General features: G+C 36.1%; 1 long non-coding RNA gene across 1 annotated transcript; it reads left to right on the forward strand.

Moving 5' to 3' along the window:
- Nucleotides 1-5,723: 5,723 nt before the first annotated feature.
- Nucleotides 5,724-27,283, forward strand: LOC123579722. The gene is made up of 3 exons (XR_006702916.1): nt 5,724-5,736; nt 9,225-9,228; nt 27,100-27,283. It is a non-coding gene; the product is annotated as an uncharacterized LOC123579722 (long non-coding RNA).
- The last annotated feature ends 113 nt before the right edge of the window (nt 27,284-27,396 follow it).

Genomic DNA, 27,396 nt, shown 5'->3' on the forward strand with positions numbered 1-27,396 from the left:
GACTTTTGGTAAGTAAACAAAAAAACAGAAAATAAAAATATATATATATATGTATATATATATATATATATATATATATATATGTTGACAGTGATGATGTTCGTGATGATCATAGTGAGAGAAAAAAATTTTGTAGGGTAATTTATTCTATCAATGGCCTTTCTGACAATAGGAAAGGTAGATACTACTCAGTTTATCAGTGATGATGAAGAGGAAGGAGATCTCCGTGCAAACAAAATAAAAATACTTACACGTGGAAAGAAGGCACACAGAAACACTGTCTTTACTAATAATGTTGACTTTTAATGTGAAATAATTTCCAAAAACAGAAATACTACTGAATACAAGAGAGCAAAAAGGAATGTTTGAAATAAATTATTGTGTAGTGCCTGATTTTCGTGAAACACATTAGGCAAAACAAGATAGTAATATCCTTTTCATTCTTGCCCATATTACCTTGAAAATAGTCTCAGAGTAGCATGTGTAAAATAACGTACATTAACAATGGCTCATAACCTGCATGTATAAAGTAACATAAATAAATATATTGCAGACATTATTTCCTCTGTTTCCTTTTCTTAATGTTTATTTATTTTTGAGAAAGAGAGAGAGAGAGAGAGAGGGACACAGAGAAGATGACAGACGATCTGAATCAGACTCTGTGCTAACAACAGCTAGCCCTATGTGGGGTTGGAACTCAGGAACTGCAAGATCATGACCTGAGCTGGGGTCTGGCGCTCAACCAACTGAGCCCCCCAGGTGCCCCTGTTTGTTTCCTTTTGACACTATATTCTTCAATACACTTTATTCATAACTATGCTGTTTAAGTCAATTACATGATTTCTCATAGCTTGTTCCTTATCAATGACGAAAATATGATTGTGAGTTTGTGAGTGTGGGTTTGTGCCCTATTGTTAGTACTTTGAAGGTAGGAAAGCTGTGTTTTATTTCCTTGCTCTCCTTTTACATTCTAATCTAGCATCACTTGGGTGTATAACAGGCATCCAAATAACATATGTTGAAGGTATTTGAATTTTATGTTGATTCAAAAGATACCTGGGATTCACAATTTTCAAATGTTTCTTTGTTGAGAGTGCCATATAAAGTTTTTCTACTTAACCAGGCATAATGCCACTCTGAAAACATCCCTAAATTGGCAGTGCAAATTAGAGTAAAATAAACACGTGTCCTCATCCCCAGCATTAAAACAAATCAGAGACTGCATAATGTAATTAGGCAGCAACATGACAAGGAATTTATTCAACTCTATATTCTTTTCCTGTTTTCTTTGTTTCAGTTTCAGTGTTTGAGAGTGAAATTCTAGTTTAGGGTATAATATACATGTGGGGGACATAATAGAAATTGATATTATACTGTACATTCTGTAGGTTGACTTAAATAGTTGGCATGCTCAAATAACATGCTCAGAAATTCATAGCTCAGGTATTATGTCAATTTGTTTTAAATGAATTTTTCTTCAGGAAGTGTCTATGTCCCTCTCAGGAGAATTTAAGAAAATGAGACACAAAAACAAAACAAAACAAAACGAACGGCAATTAAACACACACACACACACACACACACACACACACACACACACACAAACCCAAAAACCTGTAAAACAGAGTAATTTGCTTCATCTCCACCAAACTGATGTGATTATATTTAGTAAACACCTTGGGAAAAGAACTTGGCAAGCCTTGCTGAATTAGAAATATACTACGTGGTGCCTCACTGGGCTTGGTTAGCATCCAGGTTCCCATGGAAACTGAACTATGTCACAGTTTAAATAAAATTAATCTAATGCTTCCAACATAAACAGGACTTTGTACGAAATTAGACATGAATATGTTGTTATATGTGCTTCATTTTAAATGATAGCCTTATGTTGATTTGCAAAATGATATTAGCACATAGCACAGAGCCCCTTCAAAAGAAAATCCATAGTGATAAACAAAGGGGATAAAAGTCAAGGTGGATTCCAGGGGATTTTATTTTATGAATTTAAGGTAAATTAAATTTATGAATTTAAGGTAAACTGTGCAGTAGATGTACAGGGATAATTTTAGTGTGTTGCTTAGCTACTAATGTGTGCATACAGTGATGATTTCCAATTAACTGTTCTTTTGCCCCAAATTTCTCTTCAGAAGAGTGGAGTATGTGGCTGGCATACATTTCATACCAAATTCCTCACGATGTTTTTGTTTGTTTGTTTGTTTTTGGTTTTGTTTTTTTTTTTTTATGATTGGTATTGTAGAAATAAGAGAAAACTTGGGGCTTGGGCAAACTGCACTAATTTTTCCTCATCATCATAATCTGTACATTTTTTACAATGTCTAAAATGTTTTTGAATATACTATCTCATAGAGTTTGCCTAACAACAGAGTGAGAATGATACAACTATATTTTCTCACCATGTATGAGAAATGAAACTGAAACTGAAATAAATTAGTTGCCTACCTCAAGTTCGCAAAATTAAAAAATTAGTGTTGGGGAGCCTTAAGTGTCCGACTTTGGCCCAGGTCATGATCTTGCGGTTCTTGAGTTCAAGCCCCACATTGGGTTCTATGCTGGCAGCTCAGAGCCTGGAACCTGCTTTGGACTATGTGTCTCCCTGTCTCTCTTCCCCTCCCCTACTTGCTATCTCTCTCTCTCTCTCTCTCTCCCTCTCTCTCTCTCTCTCTCTCCCTCTCTCTCTCTCTCTCTCTCTCTGTCAAATATAAACATTAAAAAATTAAAAAATTAAAAAAATTAAAAATTAGTGTTACCTAAAATAGAAGGAAGTTATTCTGATTTCAGATCAGTAGTGTTTTCAGCTTCTTATCTGTTGGAACTTAAATCAGTCAACTACAAAGTTTAGAGGCACCATGGTGATGAGATACAAAGCATAATATTTTTGTAAAATACTAAGGGCATAAACAAGCCAATAGAATAAAAAGTGAGGAATTTTGTTAAAAAGCCAAGTTACTATGATCTAAATCTCATAACAATGCCAAGAAATTTCTTAGGTTTATAAATGTTGTAAATATTTGTTGATTTAGCATTACTGAAATGGTTAACTAATGCAAATTAAGTAGCTTAAGTTTACCTGATGTTCTATTTCTTATTTATTGAATTTAATCTATTTAAACTTGGGTCTCTTTGATTTCTCATTGTTTTTGAATGTAAGGTTTCTTCTATGTAGTGTTGGTGGTTTTATGAAAATTACTTGGTAACTCATGGTATATGTAATTTTGTTGCTCTTTTGTGCAATTTTGGTGAAGTTGCACACAATTTTATGTATTTCTTGGCCATTTAATACCTTATTTTATACAGTGGTATTTAAATCTCTCATCCAAGTCACAAGTCTTACATCTTGAGGATTTCATGTGTTGCCAGTATCTTCTTTGAACTGGTAGATTACTTGTCTTTATCTAATTGGATCTTGAATAAACAGAAGCTCTTACTTTTAACATACAATTTATTCTTTATAGTTAGAACGTATGTTTTATTATTTAATTATTTCATACTTTGTCATGAGTCAGCTGGTCATATATGAAGGCTCTTCTTTTGAAAGTGTCTGTTTTATAGCACTGTTCTTTTTGTCTGTTTTCTACCAATACCCAATATCATAGTGAATGATGAATAGCTGTGAATAGCTTCCTTAGTGAAGCTATAAAATATGACTTATAAACTTATAAATATGACTTATAAACTTATACATCATTTGTAACATAAAGTATTCCTCTTTATATGTGTGTGTGTTTATATGTTTTTTCGTGTTTCATTTTTCATTAAAAAATCAGATTTCTTTGCCCCATGAAACAATAACAACCAAAACCTGCTGATATTTTGATGGAATCCCCTGGGTTAAGAGAAGATTGGTATCTTTACAATACGTGATTTTTAATTCATGAACATGGAACGTTCTTTCTGTTTTTAAAATCTTTCTCAATTTCTCTTAATAGTAGTTTACAGTTTTCAATATAGGAGCCTCCATGATTTTTATTAAATTTATTGCTTTATTTTTATGTTTGTTGCTATTTTAAATGATCTCTTGAAATAGTCACTTTTTAAAGCTCTGCTGTCTGTAGTCTGTAGATTTTTAAAAACTATATACATGAGCATGCCTTCTGCAAGTAATGATATTCATATTTTACTCATATTCATATGATATTTCATATTTTTTCTTTGAAATTTCTTAATGCTGTTTACTTCCTGGCTTTATTGCACTGGATAGGACCTGCAGTAAAATTTTTTGTAAGTGAGACACCATCATGTTTTATTCCCAAACTCAAAGGAAACACTTTCAACATGTTAGCATCAAGTATGAGGATTATAGAAGGTCTTTTTTGTTGTTACTGACATCGACACCTTGTGGTACATGACCTCTGAAATGTTTCCTGATGATCCTTGCTTTCTGGTATTCAACCCCTTGTGTAATCTGCAGCCCTTGTGTGTTGTTCATTTGTGATGAATAGACTATACCAAGATGATGTGTGGGATGTCACTTCTGACATCTCACCTACTCTTGAAGCCTTTACTCAGCAGGAAATAAACTGCTGTGTTTTCAGTACTCCTATGGGAAGGAGTCATGGTGAGAAACTGATATCTCTGGTCAACAGCCAGTAAGGACCTGGGACTTTCCAACCAGCAGTGTGAGTGAACATGGAAGCAGACAGTCCCTAGTCAAACCTGGAGTTGACCGAGATCCAGCAGCTATCTTGACTGCAGCCTTGTTAGGGACACTGCATCAGAGGCATTCAGCTAAGCTGTACCCAGATTAATGGGCCACAGACCCTGTGAGATAACGTGTGCTTTTGTTTCAAAATCATTATGTTTTATGGTAGTTTGTCAAGAAGCAAGAAATATCTAATACACGTACTTCATTAGATTAACAAAGCTTCCTTTCTTTCCTAATTTACTGAATGCTTGAAAGTAAAAATTGATCTTGAAATTTATTGATGGATACTTTCTCTCAATTGATATGTTAGTATGCTTTTCTATTTTATTCCATTAATATAATGTGTTACAATGATTAATTTTTAGTGTTCAACTGCACTTTGATCCTTACAATAAACTTAAATCAGTTTAAATATTTTATTTCATTATATATAATTATATGTATATTTATATATGTTGTATATTAATATTTCGTTTAGGGATTTTGCGTCTGCATTTATTTGAGATTGGGCTAAGACTTTCCTTTTTAGTACAGTGATATGCTGGTGTCATAAAATTAATTAGGATTTTTATCTTTATATTGTCTTTAGAAAAATTAGGTTTATATTTGGCATCACCTGTGAAACCATTAGAACCTAAAGATTTCTTTATAGTTATGTTTTTAACTATGGAATCAATTTATTTCTCTTTTTTCCTTTTAAAAACGTTCTTACTACTTTGTTATTTTTTCCATGAATTAGTATACATCTAAATGTTTAAATATTTTGGCATAGAGGTGGCCTATGCTTTTTATTTTTGTCTTTTTAATGTTATTTGATCTATGTGGTAATGAATCATTTTCATTACTGATGTTCAATGTTTGAGATTTGTTTTCTTCATCATTTCTAACAGTCTTTTATTGTTTACATTAGTATTTTAGGCATATGTTAATTCTATTTTATGTTTTTATTCTGCTTCATTTTGTTTTATTTTTATACTTCATTTTTTTCTACTTTCTTTGGATTATTCCTCTTACTACCAGACCAAAAACAAACAAAAAACCAAAAAACTTAGTTTATTGATTTTCCCATCTTTGTTTTCATATTATGAATCCATTCAAATCTATTTCCTTGCAAGCATAAATTTAGCAGCACTCCACAAATTTTAATACGTAGGTTTTTTTTTTCAATTTACTACATCTTCTAATGGCCTTAATGAGTTAATATTTTACCCATGAGCTATTTAGTACATTTGTAAATTTCCAAGAATATTAATGTGTTTGCACTTTTGTTGTTGTTTTATTTATTTCCAGTTCAACTATGTTTGTATTATTTCAGTGCTTCAAAATTTCTGAGTCTGCTTTGTGGCTCAGCATATGGAAATGGCTTTTAAATATTTGATGTGGAAATGAAAATAATACAGTTGTTAGTTTGCTGTTTAGTGCAAGTTTTCTTAGAATAGATAAGTCATGATTGTTAATTGTGTTGTTACAATTTTTCATAGTTTTATAAAATCATCCTCTTTCTTTTTACTATCAGTAACAAAGATAACTTCATAGCCACCACTATGGTTAGTCAATTTGTTCTGTAAGTTTTATTAACTATAGGGTTGCCTGGGTGGCTCAGTTGGTTAAACATCTGACTCTTGATTTCATCTCAGGTCATGATCTCATGGTTCATAGTTGAGCCCCGCCATCAGGCTCTGTGCTGACAGCATGGAGCCTTCTTGGGATTCTCTCTTTTCCTCTCTCTCTGCCCCTGACTGGCACTTGCTCACCCACTCTCTCTCTCTTTCTCTCTCTCAAAAATAAAACATTTTTAAAAAGTATTATTAAGTATACATCTTGACTTTTATATATATTGATTTTTTTAATTTAACTTTTCATTTTTTTTAAGTTTTTATTTAAATTACCGTTAATTAACATACAGAATAATATTAGTTTCAGGTCTGCAATTTAGTGATTCAACACTTAGACACGACACCTAGTGCTCATCACAGCAGGTGTACTCTTTAGTTTCCATTGCCTGTTTAACCCATCCCCCACCAACTCCCCACTGGTAACCATCTGTTTGTTCTCTATAGAGGTTTTGTTATCAAGTACATTCTTCTTTACAATTAGATCTTAATTGTAAATTAGAGCCTTTATCACCATGAAGTGACCCTCTTTACCTCCATTATTATTTTTTAGTCTTAGAGACTACCCTATATTATAGTAATATGGACATACCATCTTGATTTTTACTAGTATTTGAATGGAATATTTTTCCATTCCTTTATATTCAATATTACCATATCCTGATAATATATATCTAGCATATAAAGAACATAAAGAGCATATATTAGCATCCTATGCCCAATTTGCAATTTGTTTCTTTTAATTGAAACCTTTATACCATTTACATTTAAAAATAATCACTCAATCAAACTGCAAGCAGTAAGATAATTGGAGACTAAGTAGCAGCCCATGTGAGCTTCTCAGGAGGTTCTGTGCGTTTCTCTAAGTTGCACTTCATTATACCCACCTAATCAGGTGAACTCTGGACTCCTCCAAATATTCTTTCACATCGAAAATTTTTGCCTGCCAGGAAGCTGATTGCCTCCTGTTTGTTTGTTTTAGTGACAGTATTCAGTTAAATAAGAAATATATTTGCAAATGACTACTTTTTAAGCTGAACAGACAAAAGCTAGTGCTATGGATTGTCTGTTTATTTCCTCCTCATGAATGGGATTAATGTTTTCATAAAACAGGCATGACAGATTCCTTTCCCTAGCCCCTTCTACAAAGTAAGGACACAAAATCTACAATCTACCACCCAGAAGCGGCCTTTCACTAGACCCAACCATGCTGGCACCTTAATATTGTACTTCCAGCCTGCACAATTGTGAGAAGTAAATTTCTGTTGTTTAGCAACTACCCAGTTTACGGTACTTTGTTATAGCAGCCTGAATGGATTACAACTAGCTTCATAACAAAGGTATTCTGATTATTTGGAGGCTATACTTTATCTTGTTGAAACACAGATTTGTCTGTTGTGTGCATTTTGCATGCATCTCTAATTGTCCTGAGCATTCAGCATACCTTTTTAAATAGCCTCAGAGTCGCCTATGAGTTGTTTGGCTTTCCTACCAGACAGTGCTATCTTTGCAGGTACTGGAACATTGAGGCATTTAACAGTGGGTAGTGGAAATCACTTTAATACAACATTCCTGTGCTTATCTCTCTGCTAGAGTATAAAACAAGATATATTAATGTTATATGAATGGAAACTCCACTTTACAAGAAGAATTCAAAGTAAAAGAAGAGTAGTTAAAAGGGTTGTTTTTTTGTTTTTGTTTTTTGGAGTACTTCTTTATTATATTTGTTAAAGCTCAAGATGGTAGAGAAATGGGAGAGGGAAGTGAGCAGGAATTTTTAAAAAAAGAAAAGAATTTGCTTTAGGCAAAAATCTATTTCTTTAAGTTTGTGAATCTGAACAGCTGTCTAGTGCAATATGAGGGCTCTATGGGGGGGGGGAAGGAGATGGTTCTTCTCAAAATTGGGTACGGCCTCTGTTGCTCACCAAGAGAAAATTCATCCTGCCTTGCATTTACTTGATTTGTTTGAATATTAGACACTCCTTATTCAGGTTGAATGTAACATTAATACATATTCTCTTTCTTCCTGGTCATGGCAGAGATAGCAGATTGGTTTTTAACTGCGTGCCAACTGATCTTTTGCATTTCTTAGAATATGACAGAGGCTGGAAAGTGAAAGATTACCTTTCTCAAACAGTCTCACAGCTCAGGTTCTGCACATACGTCAATGCTGCCAAGTAGATGCACTCGTGATGTGTTAACAAGCTAGAAATGAGACATTGTTGGTGCTTCTGCTATTTCTCATTATGTTGATTCTGGTGTAAGGGTGTGTGTGTGTGTGTGTTTGTGTGTGTGTGTGTGTGTGTGTGTGTGCATGGTAGCAAGTGTTCCAGAGCTTGTGAATGTCAAGAATCAGGGCACAGGGCATCTGTTTTTGTTGGCATGGCATAACAAGTGAGACATGGTTTTGGAGCAAGTAGCTTCCATACAACCCAGCTCTCTGGCCAGTGCCCTTCTTCCTGACTGTGGTGAGCGTTGCTCTATCCTTAGAGAACTTTAAGCACCACAGGAGTATTTCTGGAAGCTTGGCCTATAGCTTACTCCTCCAGCATTTCCAGTATTCCAAATTTCTATTTCTGTGAACCGTATCTCTTTCTGCATAAGCTAGATAGAGTGACTTTGGCTATCTGCAACCTCACTGGCACTGCTCTTTACCCTTCTTTCAAAAGTTTTATTCCCAAAATTGGCTATATTCTTAAAAATTACTTTAATAAAAGTTTAATAAAACATTTAAAGGACAGTATTTATGATGTTGAAAATCTATTTTCTAACAACTTTGGCAACTCTCAACTCCTTCCAATAGCTTTCAAAGCCTTTCATGATCTGGCTCATTAGTTTCCTCTTACATTGTGTTTCATATTACTGACAGTGAATGTTGTCAATCATTAGGGAGAAATGTTTAGAGATAAGGCATATATAAGCAATACAACTATGTTTGTATACTATAGTTTTGTGGAACAATCATAGAAATTACTTTAACTGTAAGAAAGACAGCTGGTTTCCATGTGCAAGAAACTTTTTTATTAGAAGAAATGAGGAAATGGGAGAGATTTTGGAACAATTGGGCCTGGAGTAAGAAGAATCAGAGAATGAGTTAGATTGTAAATCTAAATATTTTAGCATCGTGTTTTCATAATGTGTCATCATCATTATTTCTAGTAATAGAATTACTTAAATTTAGTTTGATAAAAATATTATTTGCTATAAATATGTAAAACATTTTATTGAGGGTTCCATATCTTTGCATAAGGATTCAAAGTCTGTTATGTACATTCTTAACATAGTATTGCTTTTTATTTATGTCCTGAACATTATTTGTTTTCTTAGTAAATAAACTATTACATATAATGAAGTCTACATTTGGTAATGTTTGCATTATAGCAATCTATGTCCTTAATTTTCTCTTCTCTCTTTAGGTAGATTTTCTTTTTAGTGTTTGCACATTAAATACATAGGAAAAATTGCCAGTAATAGCTAAAGTAAATTTTATTTGACTTCCTTTCTTATTCTTCTCTTACTTTTTTTTTTCAGAGCAGGCTTCACACCCACCTCACAGCTCAATGGAAGGCTTGAACTCAGGACCCCCAGATCAAGACCTGAGCTGAGATCAATAGTCAGACACTTAGCCGACTGAGCCATCCAGGTGCCCCTCTCCTCTTCCTTTTTTAAAAACCCAAGGTGAGTTTAATATGGAAGTCCTTTTGAGTTGCATTTAGTTAATTTAGTTAAGTAATATCCCATTTTTGCTCTCCCTCCCTGTGATTTTTCTCCACTGATGGAAACTATAAAAGAGAATGCTATCTCATATAAATGAGAAAAGTTAGAGGGCTGAGCAGGTACCAAAAAGAATATGTGCATTAGCTAACTTACGCATGTGCGGCAAGTTAACATAATATCCCGCTAACATTTTCTTGGTATGTTTAGGAAATGTAGCAATTGTTTGGAATACAACTGTTAATGAAAAAACATGCTAGATATTAAGAAAAATTTCTTTTAATAATAGATATATTATCTCTTCCTATTTTATATCAATTGATGTTGTTGAAAATTATTATATTAATTGACTTCTATTTTTTAATCGTATTCTGATTTTCTTTTACATGAGTTTTTAGAATTTTCTCTTAGTCTTTCAGGTTCTTATATGTCAATATAATATGCATTTGTCTTTTTACTCATTTATATTATTTGGTACTCTATGAGCCCTTTTAATTGGAAGTCCAGGTGATTATTTATTTAACTTTGGTCTATTTTTTTTTTTAATTTTTTTTTCAACGTTTATTTTTTTTTTATTTTTGGGACAGAGAGAGACAGAGCATGAACAGGGGAGGGGCAGAGAGAGAGGGAGACACAGAATCGGAAACAGGCTCCAGGCTCCGAGCCATCAGGCCAGAGCCCGACGCGGGGCTCAAACTCACGGACCGTGAGATCGTGACCTGGCTGAAGTCGGACGCTTAACCGACTGCGCCACCCAGGCGCCCCAACTTTGGTCTATTTTTGAGTTCCTGTTTTTTTACAGAAATACTGCTATATCTATGTGGACTCATTTATTACCCCAATCTCTTATCTTTCCAATTTTCCAATTTTCCCTTCATTTCTTTATAATTTTCTTTTATTGTTTTACTTCATTTGCTTTATATTTTATTTCAGATGCCTGTAGTTGTTTCTTCTTTAAATTTTCCTATTCCTTTGAAGACTGATTTGGCCTACTTACAGCAGATATTTTTTCTTTTAGTAAATACAGCACAGCTTCCCTAACCCCCACATGGTTCAGTGGTCAACTGTGTATGTGTATGTATGTGTGTGTGTTTCATTTTGTTTATTAAAAGTCATATATATAATCATCTATTACTGATAACTACTATATGATAGCCAATTGCAACTATGTTATATGATGAACCCTTCAATCCAAAAAGGAACATATTATAATTCCATACTAAAGATGAATAAACTGGAGTTCATTTAATTTGAGTAACTCTCCCAAAGCCCCAGTAATCACTGGAGAGTTTATAAACCAGTCAGTCATAACTCTTAAGCTCAGCACTGTATTATCCTGTATCACTTTTCTTCCTGGAACTGTCACGATTACCCTATGGAATGAGTATCACCATCTCCTCTTAACAGATCATAACTGAGACTTAGGAATTAAAATTAATGTGCCCAGGCTCATGTGGATAATTATTATTGGCCACACTGGAATTCAGATTTTGGATGTCAAACCTAGTAAACTCAAATTGCCTCTTTAGCCACATAAGACCTGTTCATTGACATGGTTGGGGAAGGCGGGGGTGGGGGGTGTCCCTAGGGTGATGTAACACTGTTTAAGTACACATTCTATATTTGAGAGATATATAAGAGCATGTCAATATCATCAATGCCTTTGAATTGCTAGCTTGTGTCAATAACTTTTTGTTGGCATCAAAAGAAAGCAAAATGTAGAAAAAAAATAATTATTTTTGCCATGCATTTTTGCTGTATTTTTTTCATCCTAAAAGATAACTGGGTAAATGAAATTTGAGATATTGACCCCAAAGTATGAAATATAACACCTAATTTTAAGGGATCAGTAACAAGGGTATTACCTGAGTCAAATGCCTGATTTTAGTAACATTGGTAGTCCACATGACCCAAGTCATATCTGGTAGTGTGGAAAGATTAAGTATGCCTTACCTAACACCCAACAATGTGTACAGAGGGAAATGTGAGAATTTGAAAGAATTTGCCCACATCATTGTATTTCTAATGTCAGAGGTCATAGTCAATCCCATATGAAGGCTATATAATGAGGGGAAAAGATACACTTTGACTTTCAAGTAAGGAAGGTCTTTGTTCTTTATTTGTCAGGGAGAGCAAGGGCATTTTGAGGAATAATGGGCTTTACTACAGGTATCAAAAGTCTACGTGCCTAAGGAGGCCAGTGGAGAAAAGTAAGTATTTGAACAAATTGTTCTTCAGGAACAAACACAATTTGCTCATTATGTGTATAAAACTAGTTCATTGTAACCACTTTCTTTCACCATACACAACAATAAATTCAAAATGGGTTAAAGACCTGAGTGTGAGAACTAAAACCATAAAAACCTAGAAGAGAGCACAGCAGTAATTTCTCTGACATCAGCCATAGCAACATTTTTCTAGATATGTCTCCTGAGGCAAGGGAAATAAAAGCAAAAATAAACTATTGGGACTACATAAAAATAAGAAGTTTCTACACAGTGAAGGGAACAATCAACAAAACTAAAAGGCAACCTACTAAATGGGAGAAGATATTTGCAAATGGCATATCTGATAAAAGTGTTATAATCCAGAATATAGAAAGAACCATAAAACTCAATACCACAAAATAAATCCAATTTTAAAAGGGTCAGAAGACACGAACAGACAGTTTTTCCAAGGAAGACATATAGATGGCCAACAGACATGAAAAGATTCTCAACATCACTCATCAGCAGGGAAATGCAAATAAAAACTACAATTACATATTTTGTCTCACATGTGTCAGAATAGCTAAAATCAAAAACACAAGAAGCAACAAGTGTTGGTGAGGATTGTTGGTGGGAATGCAAATGGTGCAGCCATCCTGAAAAACAGTATAGAGGTTCCTCAAAAAATTAAAAATAGAACTACTCTACAATCTGGTAATGGCACTACTGGGTATTTATCAAAAACAAACAAACAAACAGAAAAACCCACTAATTTGAAGAGATACATGCACCTCAATGTGTATTGCAGCATTATTTACAATGGTCAAACTAGAAAGTAGCCCAAATGTTGTTCACTGATAGATGAAAAGATAAAGTAGAGATGGTGTGTGTGTGTGTGTGTGTGTGTGTGTGTGTGTGTGTGTGTGTACATGCAATGGATTATTATTCAGCCATAAAACATGAATGAAATCTTGCCATTTGCAATGACATGGATGGAACCAGAGAGTATCATGCCTAGTGAAAAATACCAGTCAGAGAAAGACAAGTACCATATGATTTCACTCATGTGTGGGATTTCAGAAATAATACAAATAAGCAAAGGAAAAAGAGAGAGAGAGTGAGAAACCAAAAACTGACTTTTAATGGTAGAGAACAAACTGATGGTTACCAGAGGGGAGGTGGATGAGGGATAGGTGAAGTAGGGGTTGGGGATTAAAGACTACACTTGACATGATGAAATAAAATGATTTAAAAAACACAACCAACAACAACACAAAGATAAAAAAGAGTTGACTTTACCAAAAATCATACTATGCCCTATTTCCTGAGAAATGCATCCCTCTTTGGGATGCCTAACAATAATTTTTTGGAGTTTATGGAGTAACACTTAACTATCTCTTAATTTCACAAAAATGGGAAACTGTAAGGTAAGGGGAAATATAAATGCTTACAGTAGCTTTCTGTGATGAGAAAAAGAGATGAAAACTGTGGCAAAGTGGAATATGCATGCTTCTTCAAAACACCAGTTCTGAGATACAACCCATTTTTGTCATACAGGAATGCATACTCTATAACTATATGTGATTTTTCAAAAGGAACAGATGATCTGTGTTTTATACAACTGATTCATTTCTATTTGACGAAAAAAGTACTATTAAATGAGTTTAGTGTGGATGACTATTATGTAGACCATCACAAATGTTTTCATCTAAATCTTGTCCAGAGATCAGGTTTTCAGCTTCTACTGGAATGTACGAGTTCTTTGAGCTCCTAGGGTATTTAAGGATTTTAGTTGAATTCTGAGAGAAATGAAGCCAAGGTTAGCATCAATGTCCAGGACATATATAATGGACTATTCTGCCTATTCAGAACTCCTACTATTATGTGTACTTCTTTTTATTGGCTGCCATACTCAGGTTAGTTTTCCACTCCTCTACATATGTACAGTCCCTATGCCAAATGGGCTCTAATCCAAATACTAACTTGAAAAATGTCTGTTTTAAAGGTCATGCATTAATGAGGGTATATTAAATCATAGTTGGTCCAATAAGGTATCCAGTCTGTTAAATAACTAGCAAACCACAACCTCCATCCATCTAAGCACACTCTTATCCCCAATTTATCATTTTTACCCCTTTGAACATGCATAAATTTCTAGAAGAGAGAAAAGGAAGAAGACTAAACATTATTGCATAGGACAGGCATTGCCAGAATTACTCCTATGTCAGTAATTAGGATTCTCCTATAAATCTACATTTCCTGTACTGCTTCCCTATCTCAGACTATTCTCAGTGGGAAAGTTGCCCCAAGCATTCAACCTGATTACTCCCAAAGCTGTATCAAATTTTTAAGCGTGAAAATGGTTGTGTGATTCTTGCTTTCAGCTGCTTCTTTTTTAAAGCTAAGGAATAAGCTAGGGAGGTACATTTCTCTTCTCAGATTATTAAAAAAATAATACAAAAAAGGAAAAAAAATAGTGAGAGGTCACGTTTCTTTTTCCAAATCAGAAAAGCAGAGCACAGAGGACAGTTATCACAAGTTTGACAAGAATAAATTTGTAGGCAATAAGATAATTTGAAACTATTTTACTTTGTATGATGAATTTTGCTGAGAGGGCTATAGTCATCCCTCTCATTTCTAGAATCTTTTATGTTATATATCTGCCTTGTATAGTTATATCATAAATAGTATTAATCAGTTACATATTTCTAAAAATGCTTTTCAACCAAATATATGACTCAAATTAATAAAATAAATTATAAATAATAAAACAGTAGTACCCAGGAATTCTGGCTCATTCACTGAAAGTATGCTTTTTTAAAAATATTTTTTAAAAGTGTTTTTAGGGGCGCCTGGGTGGCGCAGTCGGTTAAGCGTCCGACTTCAGCCAGGTCACGATCTTGCGGTCCGTGAGTTCGAGCCCCGCGTCGGGCTCTGGGCTGATGGCTCAGAGCCTGGAGCCTGTTTCTGATTCTGTGTCTCCCTCTCTCTCTCTGCCCCTCCCCCGTTCATGCTCTGTCTCTCTCTGTCCCAAAAATAAATAAAAATAAACGTTGAAAAAAAAATAAAAAAAAAAGTGTTTTTAATGTTTATTCATTTTTGAGAGACAGAGACAGAGAGTGAACGGGGAAGGTTCAGAGAGAGAGGGAGATAGAATCTGAAGCAGGCTCCAGGCCCTGAGCTGTCAGCACAGAGCCTGACATGGGCTTGATCTCATGGACTGGGAGATCATGACCTATACCAAAATCAGTTGCTTAACCAACTGAGCAACCCAGGTGCCTCTGAAAGTATTCCTGTAATGTGGGCCAATGAGGGAAAGGGGTGTTAAATTCTAAACTGCTCCTATTAGCTGTATATCAAACACCCTCTCTGTTTCACCAGTTGGCATGCCCATACTTATTAAGGGCAAACACAAAATTCCTTTCCAAGGGAAGGTTTCTAGATGAATCCTACTTTATTCTGATCATTTGTCTTGATAATGTTATAATACTTAGATATTAGCTTATGACCTACCTAGTTCCTACTAAAATAACAACATGCTTTCATTAATAATGGAAGTTTTACAATGCATAAAACTACAAATTTTAATGTAATGCACAAAAGAGATCATTGTATAATCTGCATAAGAATATGTAAAGATATGTCACACCAGAATTTGTGCGTGTGTGTGTGTGTATGTGTGCGCGCACGCCCCTGTGTGGGTTCTTCTTGGCTTAGAGTGGCACTGTATCAAAGTATCTTTTGTAATTGAGCGGTATTTAATAAGGTTTAGAAAAATAAAGAATAATTAAACAAGGATGTGGATTATCCAAAAAATTGGGATGATTTCTTGAGATGTGTTTCTCAAAAAGTCTCACTTTCCAAATGAGGACCCTCACCCATGTGCCTGGCCCACAAACTGGCCTGACCTCTGCCTATTCTATACCATATCTTCTGATTTTACCCCTTTGCATTTCTTAATCTCAAGCAAAAACCATTTTATTTAATTGTATGCCTGTATATTTCTACCTCTTTTATTAAAAAGTAATCACCAGAAATACGGAGACCAGATATGTCTCTTATCCCCATTGCCAACCCATTGTTTGGCAAGTTAGTCACTAAATTAGTACCTATATCATCCAGCGATCCCTTCCGGGTTTATTCCTTACTGAAAGGGAAGGGGAAAAATGCACACATATACACACATTTGTACTTATTCACTTTTTGTGTTGAAAGTTTCAAACATTCAGTTCACTGCTTGTTACATATTAGCTCACAGAGAAGCTTTATCATTTCCTTGGTCAGAGTTAGGCTCCCACTGTATGTAGAAGTTTGCAAACCAATATTCTACCTTTATGTTACTGTAGCAAATGGATGTGCATTTCCACCTCGCCAAGCCCAAAGTCCTGTAAAAGCCTCGGGTAGCACCTCTTTCATAACCAAAAACATCCCTTACCAACACTAAGGACATGTTTCAAGTTAGTGGGAGACTGACAAACTACAGTCTGCTAGGTTATTTCACCCCTGAGTTTTTAGCAAAGAATAGCTGCTAATTTTCCAGGCATTCAAAACTTAATATAGGGCTCCTCTTTGCCAAAGGGAGAGAAAGAGCATACACTATGTGTCCTGAGTTGAAAAGAGTTCATTTAGGATGGAGTATTCCCAATTTGGGGTGAAATAAGAGGGGGAGTGTTGTCCCTTATCTAGCAAAAGCTTTTACTCTCCCTGGACTAGACAATGAAATCTCACTCATGCAATGCCAGCTATATACAGATAACTTAATCTAAATATTATATTTTATCCCTTCCTGTTCATTTCATGTGTCAGGGACAACATGCATGAGCAAAATTGCAAAAGAAGAACATTCAAGATATTACAAATAGGGGCTACTGTGATAGGGGCTTAAAAAACATTGGTGTTGAGGCTTGGGTCACCTTCTACCACAAACAATTTGCATCACCTTGGCAACTCATTCCATCCATGGAGGCTTGTTTTTCCAAGTGTAAAATGAAAAATTTGCTTTAGAAATATAAGGTGCTCTACAGTTATAAAAGTTGCAATAGTGTGAATCGTTTAGTGATAAATGTAATTTAACTGAGTTAAAGTTCATTTACCTAAAGTCCTGTGGACAATAATGCTTTCCAAAAATTCTCCCATTCTTTAAGAAATATTGTCAGAAAATGATATTTTGAGATGTTATGGTTGGAGGGTTGGTGGTTAGGTTATTATTTTGGCTACGCTTTTTGCAAGATATCTGATAAACTAATTAAATGCCACATTCAAAGAATTGACCTTGCCGCATCCGATATGGCAGCACTGCCTTGTGCCAAATAGGTCCCAAGAGCTTATTCAACTGCGCACAAAACTGATTGGACAGGAGAATTATGTAAGCTGAGCAGTCAATCTATTGAAAATGTGAATGTTAGTCTCCTGGAGGAAGGATCCTGGGTAGGGGCGGGATCTGTTAAAATATAGGCACACTTTGGGGCGCCTGGGTGGCGCAGTCAGTTAAGCGTCCGACTTCAGCCAGGTCACGATCTCGCGGTCCGTGAGTTCGAGCCCCGCGTCGGGCTCTGGGCTGATGGCTCAGAGCCTGGAGCCTGTTTCTGATTCTGTGTCTCCCTCTCTCTCTGCCCCTCCGCCGTTCATGCTCTGTCTCTCTCTGTCCCAAAAATAAATAAACGTTGAAAAAAAAAATTTTTAAAAATATAGGCACACTTAGGTGATGGATTGGTGGATAAAATAAGTTGTTAAACATAAGTTTGAACAAGACTTATTCAGGGAATAAACAAAAATTTTCATAGGTTACAGCATCAAATGTCAGACTGCATTTCATCAACAGGGAAGGAAGATACCTTATTTATTACTGAAATGGCAGTTCTACATCATAAGTTGTGTCGACTAAGAAGCAAAAATCGTCTTGCCCAAGGGAACAATGTGAGGTCTAACAGCTTTATCATTGTTCAGACTAAAGTCCTCTTCCAACCGTCAGGTAGAAAGTTAGCTCATTTCATCCTATGTTTAGAAAATATCCAGTAACATACAGATATTACCCAACTTATGATGGTTCAGACTTAGGATTTTTTTTTAATTTTACAATGGTATGAAAGCGATACTTCAAACTTTGAATTTTGATCTTTTCCCAGGCTAATGGCACACAATGTAATACTCCCTCGTGGTGCTGAGCAGTAGCAAGGATCTCTGGCTCCCAGTCAGACATAAGATCACAAAGGTAAGCAACCAATACACTTACATCCATTCTGTATTCACACAGCCATTCTGTTTTCCCTTTCAGTACAGTACTCAGTAAATTACATCAGTATTCAACACTTTGTTTTAGGTAAGCTCTATGCCCAATGTGGGGTTTGAACTCATGACCCAAAGATCAAAAGCAGCATGCACTGCCAACTGAGCCAGCCAAGTGCCTCTCAACACATTATTTAATTTTACTTATTCATTCATTCATTCATTCATTCATTCATTCATTCATTTTCAAGTTAGTTCATGTACAGTGTAGTCTTGTCTTCAGGAGTAGAACCCAGTGATTCATCTCATACATGACACCCAGTGCTCATCCTGAAAAGTGCCCTCCTTAATGCACATCACCCATTTAGCCATCCCCCCTTTCCCTCCCCTCCAGAAACCTTCAGTTTGTTCTCTGTATGTAAGAGTCTCTTATGGTTTGCCTCCCTCTTTGTTTTTTATCTTATTTTTCCTTCCCTTTTCCTATGTTCGTGTGTTAAGTTTCTCAAATTCCACATATGGGTCAAATCATATGATAGGTCTTTCTCTGACTGACTTATTTCTCTTGGCATATTATCCTCTAGTTCTATCCACGTTCAACACTTTACTTTAAGATAGGCATTGTGTTACATGATTTTGCCTGTTAGCTATAGGCTAATGTAGGTGTCCTGAACACATGTAGGGTAGGCTGGGTGAAGCTATGATGCTCAGGTTAGATGTAGTCATCACATTTTTGACTTAATGGCATTTCAACTCATGATGGGTATAGCGGGGCATAATCCCATGTAAGTTGAGCAAGCTCTATAGTTTCATATACAAATTCATGAGCACAAAGGTTTGTGTTTAAAATCTGAAGCCCAAACCCCTGTATTGCAGTTTTAAATCTCTTCCCTGAATTGCATCCCTGGTGCAAATGCATAAGAACCTGGCACGGCCTGCCTGTTTATTCTCCACTTTTGCCCAGATTCCTTCCCCAAATTAAATAATGCTGGTGTATTTCCCCTTAATTGAATTAATTTATTCCACCACTTTAACCAATATTATAACAGTCCTTTAATATTTCCTTCCATCTGTATTTAGTTATAGGAAACCTACAATAGCACCAAAGCAGATGCCCCACCAGTGTTAATCTTTTTGTCAAAAACAAACAAGGGTAAGATAAGCCCTTCAAACCAGCTTAGGGAGTGACTTTTTAAAACTCTTTTGGAAACATACCCCTTTCAGAAAAAGTGAATATTATCAGATTTGGTGTATAAATTAAATTCAGTATCAAATTTCCTTCACCTTGAAGGAAGCCTGTTATCAAAGAAAATTATGTTTTGATAATCTGCCCACAAACCAAACTTCATTTTTTGTATTTCAATTAGGATAATTTTTTCAAAAATAATGCTAGCTAACTAATGGTCAGGGTGTCATTAATGAAATATCTAAAGAATTCCTATGCTGTGATTACACGCTTTCAGAGAACACATGGTATTTACTGGAAATTGTCTGAAAGATAAAATCAATCAGTAAATATAGGCCTTAATTCCAAGTTTTGAATTTGAACATGGTGATTAACTTTGATATAATTTAAGGTTAAGTGAAGTTATCAGAAGACATTCTAAAGGGTTTTAAAGCAAAAGAGGCTTGGGGCACTATTGAGAAGCGACAAAAAGAGTGAAGGTCGGAACAGGTACCCTTGAGGGCCTCAGCCTACAGTACAGGGAGGGTGAATTTTAAGAGCTTGCCTGGAAACTGCTGAGATTCTCAAGAACTTCTGAGAAGATACAGACTATCTTTTCACATTGTAGCTTCTCCAGTGCTTGCCCCTAAAGCCATTGTGAAGCCTAAGGAGCTGGGAAATTGCCACCAAGCCTCTCAGACTGCAGCATCTCTAAACCCAGAACTTCTTTGAACCTCCCATCTCCCCCTCCATCTTTTATAGCTGCCTCTGAAGAGCTGTGCCCTTTCCTTCCTTTCTGCCCTTGAATCTCACTGAACACATCTAACCTGGAACCACACAGGGGCAGGGAATCAGAACTTACATTTCTCATTCTCCTCTTCTTTCATGTTCTTCCCACCATCCCAATAGGAACAGATTTCCAGGGAGCTCCTACAGACAAAATTGAAAGGAATTGTCTGTTCTGTCCATATCGTTTTCATACTCACCATTGTAACAGATTGAGAGTTCCAAATTTACACAAATACATTTTAGGTCAAATTCCACTACTTAACATTTTGTCATGATTGATTTTTGAACTTTTGAAAAGCAAAATTACTTTTCTTTTAATAATACACATATATTTGTTTGGTGCTGCTAATTCTGTTTCCCCAACCCTCTCAATTTGGAGTGTGTTAGGCCCAAATGTGCTTTGATGAGGAGATCTCAAGAGATCACTATCAACGTGATATGCCTCTTCCATAGGAAGCTTTAATTCCCAGGGGACAGGCAGACTTGACTAGATTCCAATATAATAGGTCTGTTTTATTTTATAAAGTAACTGGTAGAGAAAACAAGAAAAATGGGCCAGAGACCATGAGTATTATTCACCTGTGTGTCTATAGACCATCTGAAACTACTTCAAAAGCTATGAAAAAGTTAGTTGAAATAGAAATACAAGCAACCCAAGTGAGAAATTGTCTAGCTCTTAAATCTTTTAGAGATGTTCTCTCAAATAAAAGTCACATAAAGTGTTCACAGTCAGATATTACTTCAGGTTTGAATTCTTTTGAGACTGATAAAAAATGCCCACCTCTTCACAAAATTATAACTGCCAGGCCAGTGTCTCACTTAACTGGCAGGGAATGCAATAAATGGGGGACATATTCACACAGGGGGGTTGCTAATGGCCAGGATACCGAGCCTCTTAGCTGAATTCAGTTCAGGTCTGTAGTGGCTAAATACTATTAACATCAAAATTCCTGTGTGAGGGCTCTGTGCTTCCTGAGTTATTGGATCCAACTCTTCCCTGAGGGAAGCATAATAAAGGCAATACAGCAATGATGAGCCCTGTGGTCTTCCTAAAGCAAAGCTCAAATATCTAGTGATAATACCCTTTCCTCTCGGGTTGACTGGCATGGTCCAGTGTCCACTAATTGCTGTTTGTCCAAAATAAGGACATAACATTAGTAACTCATGCACATAAAGGACTAGTATTAATACAGCACCACCAACAAAAGTGCTTAGGTGGTTCCGTGGGCTCCAATGTCCTTTGGTAGAACAAAGCTCTCTAATATAAGCATCACTATGTTAAGAAATTGAGTCTGAGTCTTGGAATTTTTCCATGGAAGAATGTTTACCCAGTTTTGATTGCTATGCTCTTTACTTTGCCTTTTGCCTTTTCGAAACTTCCAGTTAAAGCCAAATAAAGAAAAGAGGGGCAGGGAAAGGAAAAGAAAAAGAGAAACATAATGTCCTTTTTAGACAGCATATTTTCCCTAAATGTTGGGCTAATGGAGTAGTGACAAGAAGCTTTCTTATTCTAGTAGCTTGTAACTTAAGTGGACTTTTAAACTTTTTAGAAGACCAAAATTCATCTCAATAATATCTAAATGGAAGAAATATCGAAAAAATTATTACATTATTTTACAAAATTTGAGGTCATTAAACATAACTCAGATACTCATAAATTTGAGGGTGGTGCTATTTTCTGTGTTCTGATACTGATGCTTTTTTTTCCCTTAACATTTAATGTTCAAAATGAAATGAAAGGCCATTTGGGAATTTATCTATCAATATGCCAAAAAGAACTAAAGAGAAAAGAAAATAAATCTTCATATTTTGGACCCTACTTAGACAACACCATTAGATCAGAGAAGCAATATGATCAACTGCCTGAAAGTTATCAGAAAGTCGAAATCCATCAGTAAATTCTTCCCCTTTTGTCTAAGAGAGAGTGAGACTAGTCTTTGAGATAGATTTTATAGAGAGATGCTCAAGAATTTGGGGAAATTAATTCCAAAGCATCTAAATATCACAGTGTTTTTGCTCTATGTATAGAAAGTTAGCTTTTGTGTCAATCCTGATAAGAAAACATTCTGCTCTATTAAATTAAAACACTGGCCTTTATAAGTTTTGAAAATAAATTATAGAAAATAAAGGTAGGAGTCTGACTCCATTTTTTGATATTTGGCTGCTGACAGCTTTTAAAACTGGACCTTTCTTCTTTTCTGTGTGTCCCCCATCTGGGCAAGCTGACAAGAAGGCCCCATGTTCCCTCCTCTGATGCCAGAGAGAGATTTAAACCACTCTACCTTCTAATCACAATTACAAACTAGGTTCCTCTCAGGGCACCTGGGTGGCTCAGTTGGTTAAGTGTCTGACTCTTGGTTTTGTCTCAGGTCATGATCCCAGGGTTTCATGAGCTTGAGCCCCACATCCAGCTCTGTGCTGACAGCATGGAGCCTGCTTGGGATTCTCTGTTTCCTTCTCTCTCTGCCCCTCCTCAACTCACACTGTCTTTGTCTCTCTCAAAATAAATAAATAAACTTTAAAAAAAGAAAAAGATCTAGGTTCCTCTCCTTTTCTCTGTCAAGCCATTTTGGACTTGCTTGAGAGACATGTCCTGTTATCCCCAGAGACCTCCATTATGTCAGTAATAAACCTTTCCATTGCCTCTTCATGTGTGTAGTGTCAGTACTGACTCCCAAACCAAAATCTGGGTGAGGATTCATCTGCTTCTGCAGAAGACAATAACAATAAAACTTTCTGCTCTAACTTATCTTTGGGTGATAGTTCTTCACACAAAATTTGCAGGATTTTGTAAAAGAAGAGCAATGACTTCACAAGGTGTAGTAGTGGTGAGAGAAATCTAAAAAGTGGTTAAGATTCAAGGAACTTATAATTAAATGATTCCAAGATGCAACAATTTTCATACTTAACAACTAAAATTTGAGTGTTACAATCAAAATATGAAGCGATTATATTTGTAAATTTGTTTTCCATAAAGATTTATAAATGAATGCTACATTTTCAAAAATAATGACACTTTAAAGTCATTACATGTAAAGTCATTACATAAAAGTCATTTACATAAAATAAAGTAGCAATATGCCATTTTAAAGAGCTGCATTTTTAACAGAGAGGACCTATGTTTGAGTTGAGTCTATGTTGAAATCAAGAAGGGATATCTTTAAGACCATTTCTTGTCTAGACTCAGATGCCTAGACAAGCATGAATGTGGTAAATTTGCCTTAGAAAAGCTGAAATTCTGATATTAGCCATTAAGGTAGAAACATGGAAAAAGATCAAAAGAATAAAGATGAAACCTCTCACAGGTACTATCAATCCAAAACTGGGGCATGAAAACTAATCTAGATATAGATATAACTTCAAAACATAAGAGGTCAAGGCAAACGGTGCTGGGAGAACTGGACAACATGCAGAAGAATACAACTAGCCCACTTTCTTATACAATACACATATACAAAATTCAAAATTGTTAAAAGACCTATATATGAGACATGAAACCATCAAAATCCTAGAGGAGAAAACAGGCGGCAACCTCTTTGACTTTGCTGCAGCAACTTCTTACTTGACATGTCTCTGGAGGCAAGGGAAATAAAAGTAAAAATGAACTATTGGGACCTTATCAAGATAAAAAGCTTCTGCACAGCAAAGGAAACAATTAACAAAACTAAGGCAACCTATGGAATGGGAGAAGATATTTGCAAATGACATATCAGATAAAATGGTTAGTATCTAAAATCTGTAAAGAACTTACATATTCAACACTCAAAAAACAAATAATCCAGTGGAAAAAAAAATGGGCAGAAGGTGTGAATAGACACTTTTCCAAAGAAGACATTCAGATGGCTAATGGACACATAAAAATGTGGTGACCATCACTCATTATTAGGGAAATACAAATCAAAACCCCAATGAGATACCACCTCACACCTGTCAGAATGGCAAAAATTAACAACTCAGGAAACAACAGATGTTGGTGAAGATGTGGAGAAAAGGGAACACTTTTCCACTGTTGGTGGGAATGCAAACTGATGTAGCCACTCTGGAAAATAGTATGGAGGTTCCTCAAGAAATTAAAAATAGAACTACCTTATGACCCAACAAGTGCACTACTAAGTATTTATCTAAAGGATACAGGTGTGCTGTTTAGAAGGGACACATGCACTCCAATGTTTATAGCAGGCTACCGACAATAACCAAAGTAAAGAGCCCAAATGTCCATTGACTGATGAGTGGATAAAGGAGATGTGGCTATATATATATATATATATATATATATATATACACACACACACACTACTCAGCGATGAAAAAGAATGAAATCTTGCCTTTTGCAAAAACATGGATGGAAACAGAGTGTATTATGCTAAGTGAAATAATTCAATCAGAGAAATACCCATATCATATGATTTCACTCATATGTGGAATTTGAGAAACTCAACAGATGGATATAGGGGAAGGGAAGGAAAAATAAGATAAAAACAGAGAGGGAGGCAAACCATAAGAGACTCTTTTTTTTTTTTTTAATTTTTTTTTCAACGTTTATTTATTTTTGGGACAGAGAGAGACAGAGCATGAACGGGGGAGGGGCAGAGAGAGGGAGACACAGAATCGGAAACAGGCTCCAGGGTCTGAGCCATCAGCCCAGAGCCCGACGCGGGGCTCGAACTCACGGACCGCGAGATCGTGACCTGGCTGAAGTCGGACGCTTAACCGACTGCGCCACCCAGGCGCCCCCATTAGAGACTCTTAAATACAGAGAACAAACTGAGTGTTGCTGGAGGAAAGGTGGGTGGTGGGATGGGTTAAATGAGTGATAAACATTAAGGAGAGCACTTTATGGGATGAGTACTAGGTGTCATATGTAAGAGATGAATCAGGTTATACTCCTGAAGCCAAACTACACTGTATGGTAACCAATGTGAATTTGAATTAAAAGGGGGGGAAAAGAAAAGGAAAGGAAAGGAAAGAAAAGAGAAAAAAGAAAAAAAAAGAGGTCAAGATAGAGCTTCCAAAGGGTGAAACAAGTTGAGATAATGAATCTGTCCATCCAGCTTCATGTAATCAAGTAGACTTCAGGAAGACTTCTAGACCTCTATTTTACTTTATCATTTGGCTCACTTATGCAATCTAAAATGTCAAGAGTCCTAATAAAATAGTATGTACTATCATAAGAGTAGCTAAGACATAAAGGTTTTATGAAAATTAATATTTTGAATGTAAAATATTTACCGCAGGATGGCCCATGCTAAGGATTAAATAATAGCAGTAGCAGTAGCAGTAGTAGTAACAATCTGAAGGTGACATGAAGGGTTATGCCACATTTTTGCTAGCAACGAATTCTGGATCTATTTGAAGCCAAGTTGCTTGAGGAAGGATGGTGAGGAATGGTGGAACCCAGCAATTTTGACTGAGGTTTTTTAAAAAATTTTTTTTTCAACGTTTATTTATTTTTGGGACAGAGAGAGACAGAGCATGAACAGGGGAGCGGCAGAGAGAGAGGGAGACACAGAATCGGAAACAGGCTCCAGGCTCTGAGCCATCAGCCCAGAGCCTGACGCGGGGCTCGAACTCACGGATCGCGAGATCGTGACCTGGCTGAAGTCGGACGCTTAACCGACTGCGCCACCCAGGCGCCCCTTGACTGAGGTTTTTAACTCAGGGTCAAGTAACTGCCTTAATATTAAGATCCACTATGTGGCAGGTTCAACACAGTTGATATGCTTGTTTAGATCAAAATTGTTTCACAACTTGAAGTAGAACAAATTATATAGCAATAAAGGATAAATGCCATGTTTTACACTCATCAGACAGGTCTTCTCTTGCTGCTTGGGAGGATGAGCCAATGAGGTTGAAACCTAAAGATTTTAGAAACCTAAGTTATATTCTCTAATTCAGCTAAAGTAGCAATAAAGCTGATAGTTTGGAACTATAAAATTCTTGCATAATTTCTAAATGAGTTCAGAACTCAGAGAGAAAACGGATAGATTTGACCCATTCATACCCCCAAGGCATTGATTTCTATGGCTAAATAGCTCCACAGTCACACCAGCTCCTCAAATTCAACATGTATAAACTAAACTCCTCTCTTCCCTTGAAATTATTTCTCCCTCTTGGGTACCTGTTCCCATCCATTGCAGTGATAGTTTTTTACTCAACATCTCTCTGTTATCATCATTCATTCAGAACAAAACAAGTGTTTTAAGTATGTAGTTATAACTGCAGTTCTTAAAATGTATCCCTTCCTTTCTTTCCCATTAACACCTAACCCAGGTCCTAATTATGTGACACTTAAGATTTTGCATTTCCATTTTAGCTGGTCTGTGTGCCCCTAGCTTTCTATTGTTATGTTCAATTCTGCGCTTCACCACAAGTTACCTCTCTAATTGTCCCCCTTCCTCTCCAGTGAGAGCACAAGATCCAAACTTTGTATCATAGTCTTAAAAGTCTTTCACTGTCTGACCCTGACTGTCCCTAGCCCTATCTCCGCCAATTCTCTGACCTTCTTTCCAACCATTAATTTCAATGTTTAACTTCCGTGTTATTCTACTTTTCACACCTTGATTGTACTACTTCCTCTTTCCTAAATTCCTTTCTTGATTTTGACTATTTGTACACTTATGTTCCTGTTACTCTGTGAGCCTTCAAAAAGAGGGACCAAAACTTCAGCAGAAAAGTGATATGCCCGAACTCGGGAGACCCCCGAGAACAAACCACCAGAGTCCAGAGTCAAAGCCAAGCGGCAAGGGCCGTTTATTGCAGGTTGGAACCCGGACCTCCGCGCACTCTTGTCAGTGACGCTAAGAGGCCCCGAGCGAGGTTTTTCCAGCACTTTTATAGACAGGCACAAACAGGTTATGGGGAAGTTAGGGATTTTTCGCGGTTACAGAGCTGTTATTGTTTGACATTTAAATTTGAACACCAGCAGAACTTGATTGGTTCCCGCCTTTAGGTCAAACCACTCAGCAGAACTTGTTTGGTTCCCGCCTTTAGGTCAAACCACAACCGGGCAAGCCCTGGCTGGTT

The sequence above is a fragment of the Leopardus geoffroyi genome, chromosome A3, assembly GCF_018350155.1.
Source record: "Leopardus geoffroyi isolate Oge1 chromosome A3, O.geoffroyi_Oge1_pat1.0, whole genome shotgun sequence".
NCBI lineage: Eukaryota > Metazoa > Chordata > Mammalia > Carnivora > Felidae > Leopardus > Leopardus geoffroyi.